The sequence below is a fragment of the Rhinopithecus roxellana genome, chromosome 9 (assembly GCF_007565055.1).
Source record: "Rhinopithecus roxellana isolate Shanxi Qingling chromosome 9, ASM756505v1, whole genome shotgun sequence".
In the NCBI taxonomy this organism is placed as follows: Eukaryota; Metazoa; Chordata; class Mammalia; order Primates; family Cercopithecidae; genus Rhinopithecus; species Rhinopithecus roxellana.
Genome location: NC_044557.1, coordinates 118,787,476 through 118,799,588, shown reverse-complemented (window position 1 = coordinate 118,799,588; position 12,113 = coordinate 118,787,476). Strand labels below are relative to the sequence as shown.

Genomic DNA, 12,113 nt, shown 5'->3' with positions numbered 1-12,113 from the left:
ACATTATTTTTTCTTAACAAATTGACCCATATAATTTTACTTTACCTAGAGTCAGGTTACAAATAAAAGACAACTAAAAAATAATTCACAGAATCTAAAATATCTTCTGAGATTTTGAAATTTTTGTGAACCGTTCTATAATATCTGTGAATTGTCATTTTAAAGTACAGCTATACACACCAACCTTTATCAGAACCTATTGTACCACCTGCCAGAGCTCAGCAGGACACTGTCTCCTGCCCTATCGGGAAAGTGCCCTTCTGAGCCCTTGTAGACCAATCCAGTTGTCATTCTTTCCTCACATCCCATTAAATTTACACATGCATGACCTCCCCCCATGCCCCCCCCACACACACACACATGCACACACTAGTTGAAAAGGCATTGGCTTAAACTCCAAAAACCTATATTTGATATTGACTTCGCATGGCTCCAAGTCTCTGTACCTTCACATAGTTGTCACAGGACTAAAGTAAACTAATGCAGGGGAAACACTATAGACTGTGTATATAAAAAATATATAAACTGTAACACTCAATTCTTAGTACAACTATTGTTGTTGTATTGTTGTTGTATTAGAATTAGTGCTCACAAAAGAGTCTAAATTCCATAGCATGACACAAATAGGTCTTTATATTTAGGCTAATCTTTATGTTTGAAAACTCATTTTCTATCACCTTTTTCTATTTTACTGCATATTGAGGCCTCGTAAATCCAATTTTTCATTTTTTTCATTTGTACATGTAATTCCCATTTATGATTATAATATCCTTTACCCTTTTTCTGTTGATCAAATCCTATCCATTGTACGAGAATAAATTCATGTGGGGAGAAAATATTTTCAAAACCCATATCTTAAAAAGGACTGATATCTATAATATATATAGAACTCTTCTAACTTGATAATGAAAAAAAAAAACAAATAATTCAGTTTTAAAAGAAGGGGACTGCACAGGATTTGAGCAAAACTTCACCGAAGATAATCATTTATGTTACATAAGTTCGTGAAAAGATTTTCAGAATCATTAGTCACTAGAGAAATACAAATCAAAATCACAATGAAATATCTCATACCTTTTAGAATGTCTAAAATTAGAAGACTGATCATACCAAGTGTTGATTAGGATGTAAAGAAACTGGAATTCTCAAGCCCTACTGGTGGGAATGTAAAATGGGACAACCACTCTGGAAACCAGATTGATAACTTTCTGCCTTTGACCCAACCATTCTATTCCTAAGTAATCATATAAGACAAATGTAAGTGTATACCCCAAGACTGGACACAAGAAAGCTCGTAGCAGCGTTATTTGTAATAGCCAAAACCTGGAAACAACCCAAATGTTCATCAAGTGAACGAATAAACAAATTGCAGAATATCTATACAACATTATGCTATTTAGCAAAAAAAAATTTTAAAAAGAACTATTCATACATGCAAGATATAAATGCATCTCAAAATAATTACACTGAGTGAAATATGCCAGGCACAAAATAACACTGCATGACCCCATGGATATAAAATTCCAGAAAATGCAAACGAATTTACAGGGGAGGAGGGGATGGCAAGGACCAGGAGAAAGAGTGTATAAAAGAGCTTTAAAAAGCCTTTGGAGGTGTTGGCTATATTCACTATCTTTACTGTGGTGATTTCATGACTATACACATATATCAAAACTTCTCAAATTGTACACTTTAAATATATGCAGTTTATGGTATATCAATAATACCTCATAAATCCAGGGTTTTTTTTTTCTCCCCCAAAGGAATAAACTCCTGATGCACACAATAAGATGAATGAATCTCAAAATAATTACGCTAAGTTAAAAAAAAAAAAAAAAAGACATAAAAGGGTACATACTATATGATTCCATTTATATATTATCCTGGAAAAGGCAACATTAATGACAGAAATCAGATCTTGGTTTCCTGGGGTGTAGTGGAGGGGAAAAATGACAAAAGGGCACAGGGAGTTTGAGGGAGATGGGCACAGAAATATTCTTTATCTTCATTGTGGTAATGGTTACAAAACTACATACCTTTTTCAAAACTCACTGAAGCACATGCATTAAAAGGGATTTTACTGATTGCAAATTATATCTCAATAAATCTGACTTAAAAATAAAGATTTTTACATTTAATCACTTAACCTACTCCAGGAAAAGTGAGTAGGCTTTTTACTAGGTTTTAATAATAGTTCCCCAGGACTCAACAATTATACTTAGCATGGTGAATAATAAATTTTTAATTTTTTTTTTTTTTTTTTTTTTTGAGACAAAGTCTCTCTTTGCCACCCAGGCTGGAGTGTAATGGCACAATCTCAGCTTACTGCAATCTCTACCTCCTAGGTTCAAGCAATTCTCCTGCCTCAGCCTCCCAAGTAGCTGAAATTACAGGCGCCCACCACCATGCCCGCTCTAATTTTTTTGTGGGGTTTCACCATGTTGGCCAAGCTGGTTTCAAACTCCTGACCTCAAGTGATCCACCTGCCTCAGTCTCTCAAAGTGCTAGGATTACAGGCATGAGCCACCACACTCAGTCAATAATGTTTTTAAAATAGATATCCCCAGTCAGACAGGAGAACCTTAGGAAAGGGTTGTTTCCAAGTCATTGCTGAGAAATATAGAAATGTAGGTCAGTTTCAATCTCTCTCACCCCTTCATCTTACATATTCTGTAATCATTGAATTCACTTTAAATACCTTTGAAACCTACAGATTCTAATCTTTTCTTATCTTCATTGCCACTGGACAATTTCTTACAAATTCTTACTAATCCCCTCCCCTCCCCTCCTATCCCCTCCCCTCCCCTTCCCTCCCCTCCCCTGCTCTCCTGTCCTCCTCTCCTCTCCCTTTCTTTCTGTCTTTAATCCATTTTCCAAAATGCTGCCAGTCATTCTTTAAAAAAAAAAGAAAATCTTAACTCAACATGCTTAAAATTTTGATGGCTTCCCAGTGCCTAGCAGACATCGTCGGATCCTTGTTACCCACATTCAATACTGTTAGAATCTGGCCCAGTGTTCCTTCCCTACTTCATCTCTTGCCACTATTCCTACTCCAAGTGCAATCTCCTCTGCCCCAAATACTTTTCTAATTCTTCTCTACTCAGCAAGTTCTCATCAGAAGTCATTAACACTTCCTTGATATGTCTCCAGGCTATTCAAGCTAAAAGTATCCTTTTTTGCTTCTGTTTTCCATGGTATTATATTAATTACAATTATTTATTATCCCAATATAATAGTGTCACCTTACATTTGTCTTTGAGGTAGATTATTACTGTTTGCAGGTAGAGACATTGCTTTACTTATATTTGTATTCCAGGTACCATGTACAGACCCTATAACTTAATTTCTGCTAAAGTAATGTGTATTAACTTTATTTGAAACCTATAACTATGATGTCTGAAATAAGAAAATGCAAAAAAAAAAAAAAAATTTTGAAACACAGTCCATAATCTTCAGTCAGCCAAGAGCGTAAGCAAAGCACAAGACCTAAGCCCAAGGGAGCAAAGATTCAAAATACTTAAAACATTAAATTGTCAGATCCAGTTGACATCATACTTTCAAATGATATCCTACTATTAAATAATGATACTTTTAAATTAGATGGGGAAAAACTGTCCAGATTTCTTGTCAACTTTTTGTTATCCTTTATAAATATGATTCTTCTCTACTGAAATAGAGTGTACGGAGTGTCAAACATTCAACAGATAAAATGCTTGATTTAAATAATGCAAGAATTTATCCACATGTATTTTGAGAGTAAGAACTATTTTCTCATTTCATAGCTATTTAATCTGAAGAAACATTAAATGACTTGCTCTGGGATACACAACTGACAGGGGACAGAACTGAGATCTGCACACAGGTGGGAATGACTCTAAAGCCAATGTTCCAGCCATTGAACTATACTTGGTATGATTTTTCTCTACACTGCTTAGCTGAATGCTCCAAGAAATTAGAGACTCTCTTTCTTATTCATCAATACATCTCCAAGGCCTATTTGAGGGTTTGGACAGGTTTCCAGGGGTCCACAATTTTCTGAAGCTCTAAGTACTTTGTGTATATAAATATAATAATCTCTAGAGAGAAGATCAATAAAAACAAGTGACACCTATTAAGAACTTACAACAAGTTAAGCAGTGCTTTAGATGCATTATCTCACTCTATCATAAGAACAGCAACACAGAACACATACCTGGTACTCAATGTGCCAGGCAGTGTTCTAAATGTTTCCCATGGATTAGCATATATAATTACCCTACCAATTCTATGACACAGGTATTATAATTGCAAACATTTCAAAAATGAGGAAATTGGACCTCAAAGAGGATAAGTTGATGAAGCTCCCCCTCCCTTCGCATTTAGTGAAAAACTGGGCTGGGATGTAAACCTTGCCATCTGACAACAAGGCCTGCCCTTGTGACTTATACACCACAGAACTTCCCATGAAGCTGGTCATCCTCAAAGACCTTCATGTTCTTCAAACTGTTGAGTGTCACACAAAAAGAAAAAAATGAACTCCCTATTCGTTTTCCAGGAAACCATCTTGATAAAAATGAAAGCTTTTCGGGGGAACATCAGATGTTATCAGCTAATTCTATCATGTAAAGAGCATACTCTATCAACACATTTTAAAATATAAGGTAGGGAAGAACAGGCAATAAGGCAGATCTGTTATACAAGGTCTACCCATAATGAGTGGGTAAGATAGTATTGAGTTACAAAGATACATATGGAAACAAATAGCTCTGTATAGCTCCTACAAATTATCCAACAGCAGCAAGGGTGCTGATACCTCTTACAGATATTTTGTGGCCTAGAAAAGTGCCTTCCCCGGGGAATATTTAGCCAAAAGCAAAGGGACAAGGCTTGGCTTGTGGGTAGTGTCAAGGTTTCAACTCTTCCTCTGCTCAGTTAGGCACCTCTGTGCAGTGAGCAACTCAATGAGAACATGGAGCAGCCATGGTTCTGTTCATGACCTAGAGTCGACATGCCTGCATTTGAATCCGCAACTCTATCCCGTGTAAACGTGTAACCTTAGTTATTTCATTTATATCTGGTTCACTTTTCCCATCTGTAAAGTAGGAAGACTGTTAATATGAATGGCATAAGAAGGCATATAAATTGCCTACAATAGTACCTAGTGCATATTAAGTACTCCATAAGAATTACCTTATCTGTATGTGTGTGTGTGTGTGTGTGTGTGTGTGGTGTGTATTCTTTAAAACATAAGAATAAGAGTAAGCCATATTGGCAGAGTTCCTTATGTCTGTATATGAGTGTCAGGACTGACAGCAATAAGCATAAATACCTTTGAGGAGGGTGGAGAGAAGTAATCGCAAGGGCTGTGTTTGTTTCAACAATATACCCAGTTGTTTCGTTTGCACGGATAACTTTTTAAAGGATCCAGAGTGATAAGACCTCATTTAAAATCATACTTTTGTCCTAGGGGTGTGAATCTTCTCTTAGGAAGGGGGCGAACATGTAGGTACAAACCACAAAATCACAACTGCAACATGTTGTCATTGCAAACATGGTCCACATGTTTGCAGTCTAGAAATGCTCACTTATCATGTGTCAGTAACTCCAGCCATTCAGTAAATGGATAGTTAGCAACAAATGCAGTAGATTCTTTTACAAGCTCAGAATAAGGTGGTATATTCAAGTGTATTTAATTCCATTCCCATTTTATTATATTTTTAAAGCGAAATTCTCAAAATCCCCAAGTCAGATGTTCTGGGACTGGTTTATACAATTCCCAACAATGAGTAATCAATTTTTCAACAATAGATTGACAACATTCTAAATAAGTCATTATTATCAAGTGTTGGCAAGCATGGTACAATAAATACACTGTGGGTGTTTAGAAAGGCTCTTGGCAATATCAATCAAACATCTCCCTGGTGCCAGCAATTCTCTTCTCAGAATAAATATTCAACAGTACCCATGCAAAGATAATGCATGTAGATATTCACATCACTGTTTGTAATACTTAGAATTGAAAAATCCAAGTGAATATTCTGAGGGACATTGGCTGGTTACCTTGGGTAGATATATTTAAAAAAAAAAAAAAAAATCTGTATATATTGACAGATAAACGTTTGAAAAATATTAAAGAAAAATAAATTTCAGAATACTAGTATGATATGAACCATTATTCAAATTTTAAAACAATAAAAGAAAAATTTCTGTGTTATATACATGGAGATTAGAGAAATACAAACCCAAACATCAACAGAAGTTACATATGCATGGAGGAGGGGGGCTCTTTTTATGTTTTACTACAATTTTGATGTTGTTTTATGAGAAAATATTACCTTCAGAATTCATAGAAAAAAACAAGAATTTAAAATAAATAAAAACAGGCCGGTTGTGGTGGCTCACGCCTACAATCCCAGCACTTTGGGAGGCCAAGGCGCGTGGATCACGAGGTCAGGAGTTCAAGACCAGCCTGGCCAACATGGTGAAACCCCATCTTTACTAAAAATACAAAAATTAGCCGGGCGTGGTGGTGGGTGCCTGTAATCCCAGCTACTCTGGAGGCTGAACTGGGGAGGCAGAGGTTGCAGTGAGCTGAGATTGTGCCACTACACTCTAGCCTGGGTGACAGAGCAAGACTTCATCTTGGAAAAAACAAAAACAAAAAACAAGGCACTCAAAAACAAATACTTATTATTTGCATAAGGAGTATTTTTTTTTTTAAATCTTAGCAATCCCTAAAATAAATTTGTGCTATCCCATATGCCTATAACCGTGATTAAAGAATGCAATGTTTGTGAGATCTTAATAAACACACTTTACTGAAAGGGTTGAACCTTCACAAAGCATGTTGGAAAAATGTCCTTATTTGCACGCCCATAACTGGAGCTCAGGAGAAATGGGAAGACAAACGGCTCTCCATTTTCCACTCCATTTTGAAAAGTGAAAAGTGAGCAATTTACCAACACTCACCACCACCTCCCTCTCCTTGCCACACCTTCAAATGATACCAGGAAAGAGCCCAACACTACTTGTTCACCTACTTCAACCACACAGCAGATCAGGTGGCCTGAATACGAGTGTCCACAGGACAGGAAAAGAGAGGGAGTGGTGGTGAGGACGTGGGGACAGGAGGACTCCTATGGAAAAACGGTGACAGCTGGACAGGAAGAACAGTTTAATGACAAATAACCGCCTCTAAAAGGAGAAGAGAAACCTGTAAAATGAACGAGAAAGCAGAAGAAACTAACAAAAACAAAACCAGGAAATGGTGCTCTCAATGAGTATTTAATTTCCAGGACGTCCCATTCACTTTTGAGCTTCTGGATTCTGTATTCTCTTACCCTTGCCCTCAAGTGAAAACTCGTGCTGATTGTTTTGCTTGTTGGAGCAGTGCTTTGACTCAGTTCAGAGCAAGATTTATAAGCACAGATCATCAGGTATGAAGCACATATATTCCATTCTAAGATCTTATCACGTGCTGGCTTATTTCAGTTAGACACAGAACGGTTATTGCTTAACTGGCACGTTGTTAACTAAGCTTCCAAAGGACATTTCATTCCAAAGTTAGCTAGGAAGGTCTCAATATTATATTTAAAATATCCCCCAACGGCATCACCGGCAGATGCCGACTCCCAAAATCTGTCCACGAGAGACGGATGGAAGCTGAGACTTGAGCAAAGGCCATGCTAGGGGTGATGCTGCAGGACCAAGCACCTCCCCACAGGCCTCCAGGGTCCATGAACATCCATTTATCCTGGACTTGCCTCAGGCCACAGAAGTACTTACACGGAAGACCCCCTAGAGACCTGGGAATCACATGACCCGCTGCAACCCCCAAAGCTTTCTCTGCACCCAAACAAATACAAATACAGCTCTCTCTATCTCGCTCTCTCTCCTCCCTTCTCTCTTTCTTTCTTTTCTACGGTGAAGGACTGGCATCTTTCACTTCCCTGCTCCCCCTACTCCCTGCTGCCCCACCTCCAGCGCCTTCTTCCCTCCAGCGCAGCCTGGGCGAGGCCTTGAGGCATCTGCTTTCCACACGGACCGGCCTAGGGGTCCTAGGGCTCAGCCCCTCCTTCAGCCGCCCGAGGGGAATCGAGGCTCCTCCCGCCCGACAGTCGCCGGGGCGGTGCACTGCGGCCAGCCCGGGCCCCGGGCGGCGGCGGAGAAACTTACCTGCGCGGGCCGCTCCCGGAGCTCCCGAGTCGCAGTCAGCCGCGCGGCCGCCGCCGCATCTCCTGGCAGCAGGTCCCCCACCCACCCCGCCGCGCTGTCCCGCGCCGCACTTTTCCCAGGCTGGGAAGTTTGCTGAAAGCCAGGAGGTGGGAAGTGGGGGTGGGGCTGAGGGTACTTGGGAGAGGAAGCTTGAGGATTTTGTTGTTGTTTGTTTGTTTGTTTGTTTTTCCCGATCTCTAGCAAATATTTTAGACCATATGCTGGGAGAATATTAGCTTTGCTCAATGGCGACAGGGCAGCGGCCTGACTCTCACAGTTCGATCGATTTACTAAACAAACTGAAACGTGGGTGGGGACGTTAAACAGTAACCAGTAGACTCAATGAAAACTGAAAGCAGCGAGGCCGCCACCGCCTCGGCGCGCGCATTTCCCTGTTCCCAAGGCCCCAGGGCGACCGGCGGTCGGGCAAGCAAGTCCCAAAGGCCGGTCTCCCGAGACCGCAGCGGCTCTCCCGGGCCTTAGCGGGGCCCAGGCGGTGACTGCCGCCGCCACTGCCGGAATCTCCACCATCCGGGCGAGGCGCCCCGCGCTGCACCGCTCTGAACTGGAGCGGATCGCTCTCCGCCTCCTACACCCTGGGGAGCCCCGGAGGGTCCGCGCCTGGAGCCCGAGGCCAGGGTTTCCTTCACTTGACACGTGCTAAGTCCCCTCCCCCGCCCCGGGTAACGCCTCGTCTTGGGCGATGTCAACCCTGGCTTGTGGAAGTGCTTTTGGACACACGGTAGCAGGGGGAAGCTTGCTGACCCTAGAATGCTGATTTCATCCTGAGCTCATGAGGTCCAGAAAAGGCTGGAAGTATCTTTAAAGGGAATTAAATGGGTTCCTAGGGGCAGCTCTGAAGCCACACCACTAGGGGAAGCTCCCACCGTGGATTATATTCTACCATGACGCTCCTGACCACCTAGCTCGGCAAGAGTTCTGGGAAGAGGAGGGGGAATGGTTTTCCGTTCCCATCCGTGCCAGCTACCTGTGGTTTTAGTCTTTAAGTACTTCTTTACATATGTATTTGATGGAAAACTTCCTTTTCTCCCTCCCATACCCTTTAGCTTTCGACTTGCAGAAGTGGGGCTCAGACCCATCCCAGATGCGCTGATCTTCTTGGTCAGGCATTTGTTCACAAGCAATATAACCAGAGAGCCGGCTTTTAAAAACATCTCAACAATTTAACTTCGTGGTTTCAGGAATGAGTGACTTCAGGTCAAACAAGTAATTATCATCATGAGATAAATAGTTACTTAATCCGTAAGATTTTTCTTTTCCTACCAAAGAGTTGGCTGATATTTTAAGGCTGTAATGACAATGCCAGGGAGATCAAAGAGCTAGGTGTTTTTTCTTTTTCTTTTTAGATCGGATTTACTAAACTTTCTCAGTTTCCTCCTTCCAAATATCTTGCTGAAAGGTTCTTTGAAAAACAAGTTGTTGGCTGTTTTAGAAATTAGGACAAAGGGGAGAGATCATATACTATTTTTCTATAAATCGACCTTTTTGAACAAAACATATTCTTTGATTCCTTGTTGCCCACGCGGTTTGCAAACCGTGTCAAGAAAGTGGCCTCTGTTCATGTCGCACATGGGAAACCATCCAGACAAGGGAGAGGCAGAAGAGTTACAATTAACGGGTTATATTTATTATGCAAATCTTTCATAGGTGTGTTGTTTACAGATCACCTGTGGACATTCTCTTTAAAAATATTTCCAGATACTTGGAGAATGAAGGTTGTTTTATTCTATGCCAAAATGTAGATGTATAATTTCCATAAAACACAAAGTCTGGAGATAAGTTCTTCATCCTCATTCACAGAAGCTTTAATGACACCTGACATCTGTTGTTCTCAGCAGAGAAATAATATTTTAATTCAATAGTCTCAGTTTATTCCACTGTTAATCCGCGATGTAAGTGGGTTGGGTTTTGAATAATCAATTCATTACTGGTATGTGGTAGAATAGCTGATCTACCAGGAAATAGTCATATGTTCTGTGTGCAAAATTATTTTGACACAATATGTAGAACTTTTGTGATAAAATTTGTCAACACGAGGATTTTCAATAATGAGAAAAAGTCATGCATTCAAGAACTTAATCTCTGCGAAGTCTTATTATTATCTAAGAAAAACATTGCATTTGTTCAATTTTTAAAAACCCCTGAGAAGAGTTTGGGTAACACTGCCAACCCTTCTGTGTCAGGAGCAAGAAGGAGGGGTTTCAGACGAATGAATGGATGAAGGAATAAATAAACGACGTTAAGAACTAGAAGAAGGGACAAGGATTTGACTCCATTCTGGAGCTTGGCGGTTTTTACTAGATAAACCAGTGCTACATGACCAAGCTTTACAGCATCACTTATATTGTTCCTGAAACTAATTTATTACGATTCTCCATGGCATGGCTTTAAGCTGCTGAAGATGAAAAATGTGCTCTATGGAGAGTCATCCCCTGATGCTTGGGGGTGGGTGGGTTGGACAACAATGAGAAGAAAGCCTCAGGATAATTTTTCAGGGAAAGGTTCTCAGCAGATACAATGTTCCATTTCGCTAGTTAGCGGTTTGGGGGAAATTATACACATATATATTTATGTTGCATCTGCTCTTTTAACCTAAAACTAAATACACGAAATGTGGCGTCAAAAACCCTTTACTTCACTTTTCTATTAAATGTCTCGTTTAGCCTGTACTTTTCCTTTTCTCTTTGGTATTTAATCTTTTTTACACCATTCCACCCACCCCCTACCCCCACCCCCACCCGCACTCTCGCGCTTCCCTACGCCACCAAGATTGTCTTGATAAGAACTTCAGGTTCTCCCAGGAACCGTTCTGATACTATTAATTAAAAGCAGTAGCCTCAGGCAGAGGGCTCAGGAAGTAGGGAGGGTGCGGGCCGGCGCGCACAACCTCAGGGAAAAGGTCTTTATGATTTCAGCATCCAGAGACCATATTTCCGAGGGCAACTCTGCGCCCATGTCCTGGCACATGAAACCATCACCAAACGCGAACGGGAAGTGTCCACTTCCTGCCTAGGTGCTGCTGGGGCCGCTGCCACCCCTGTTGACCGGATTCAGAACCCGATCTTTCGCGACCGCTGTGGCACCCACACCGGTGTCGCTACCTCCCCGCGCAGGCTCAATTAGTGGGTATTACCGCCCACTTTTACACAAGTTTACACGCAGGAAGAGGGGTGAAAAGGAAAAAAATTAAAAAGCTCACGCAGTTCCCCTCCCATTCTTTTCTAGATTTGGGCACAGCTCAGTGACACCTTCAAAGCCACTCGTATGGAAAGGACCGCGGGCGGGACGCGGCCGCCGGGACTCAGGTTAAATTTAGTCCGTAGCTGAGCTAATCGCTCCTCCAACTCACCCAATGGACCAGTGTTTGACCCAGGGGGCGAAACAACGGATAAAGCAGTCTCCGCCAGAATTTCAAAAACTCCCTGGAGGCCACTGAATGTTTTATGCATCAGAAGGGAAGGCTGGGATTCCGGTCACTGTGGCTAGGATGGGGGAGGGCTCGGCCAGCAGGGTGAGGGTGGGGGCGGGGGCGGTTTCAGCCTTAAGCCATCCAGGCCTCGGGTTTATGGCCCGGGGCTGCTTCTGGCTGCGGCTCTCTACCTTGTTGCCCCGGCCTCTTTCAAAAAAGCACAGGTTTTTTGCTCCCTGGCGCAGCCCAAAGCGAGGGCACAGATTGTAGGAGCTCTAAATCTGCAGACTCGAGCCTCTGGGAAAAGGGATGCGAGGCCATTTCATCTTCTCCGACCTGTACCGTAGCCTTCAACGACGTCCGCCCCTGCTGAGCCTGGAGCAATAGCAGACTGTAACTGGGACCCCGGGACTTTGGTACCCTCCTCTGCTGTTTGATTTGTCCGGCTTTCCACGGGGTGTCCACTTCTTAAAGACTTAAATTTAACACG

The 12,113-nt window shown here is 41.7% G+C and overlaps 1 protein-coding gene across 2 annotated transcripts in view; it reads right to left on the bottom strand.

Moving 5' to 3' along the window:
- The window catches only part of HNF4G (hepatocyte nuclear factor 4 gamma), a 167,724-nt gene extending 159,258 nt beyond the window's left edge, over window positions 1-8,466 (bottom strand). The window contains exon 1 of one of the 2 annotated variants that reach the window (XM_030937775.1): window positions 8,155-8,466. The gene's annotated coding sequence lies outside the window, so the exon portion shown is untranslated. Of the gene's footprint in view, window positions 1-7,956; window positions 8,084-8,154 lie in introns of those variants that run through there. The other variant, XM_010388050.2, reaches the window with a different exon arrangement.
- Between the last annotated feature and the right edge of the window lie 3,647 nt (window positions 8,467-12,113).